Source organism: Littorina saxatilis, linkage group LG8 (assembly GCF_037325665.1).
Source record: "Littorina saxatilis isolate snail1 linkage group LG8, US_GU_Lsax_2.0, whole genome shotgun sequence".
NCBI classification, from domain to species: domain Eukaryota; kingdom Metazoa; phylum Mollusca; class Gastropoda; order Littorinimorpha; family Littorinidae; genus Littorina; species Littorina saxatilis.
In genome coordinates this window covers 2633132-2634004 of record NC_090252.1, presented here as the reverse complement: position 1 = coordinate 2634004, position 873 = coordinate 2633132, and positions in this window count along the sequence as shown.

Sequence of the window (873 nt, the reverse complement as noted above, 5' to 3'; positions counted from 1 at the left end):
GTCTCTGTCTCTCTTCCTCTCTCTCTCTCTCTCTCTCTCTCTCTCTCTCTCTCTCTCTCGGTGGTGTCCCTTGACGCAAGCGACAAGTTGTGTTGAGAGTTGCTGTGACACAATATAATTTAATTATGCTTCCAACTCGCCAAAATGACCATTGTCTTATTTCCTGACCTGGCATCCGGGTCAGAAGCCCAACGGACGATGGAAGCGCATGTTGTTTCGGACTAAAAATAATGTATAAACAAAAGATCGCGATCGTTCGATTACCCACCGTCCCCCAATACCCCAAGTGACAGGGGCTGTTTTGCCCATATTCATTATACATGTGTCAGTGTCTCTCTCTCGCTCGCTCTCTCTCTCTGTCTGTTTGTGTGTGTGTGTGTTTCAACTGTCCATAGCTCTTGCTAACGCACATTAATGCGCGAGTCCGGGTTTTTTTTTACTCCCCTGAGTAATTAGGAAAGTCTTAGGAATGAGCAGTGTTAGGCCGTCCGGACGGCTGTAGACAAAAAAAGTTAACGTGGATGTTATCTCGGATACTTGAGAAGCTAGAGCTGTGAAACTCTGCTAACTGTTGGGGTTTGATGATTTGACCCCTGTTTTATCGACCCTCGTCAAATTTTGGGGTTCTTAAATATTGAACACTTGGGATTTATCTGATTGTGTTTTTAAAAGCGAGAGCCTCCAGATTTCACATAATTGTATGTTTTGATGATCTCCAGACGTGACACCAGTACAGGACGCAGGTACTTAATTACAATTTGGGTAGCCCTGGGGCCAGTTTCATTAGATAGCAGTGAACCGACTGACAGTCGATCGACTGCCCAGTCGATGGACTGTGGTTGATCGGCGGGTCACCGAAAAGCGCGTTTCATG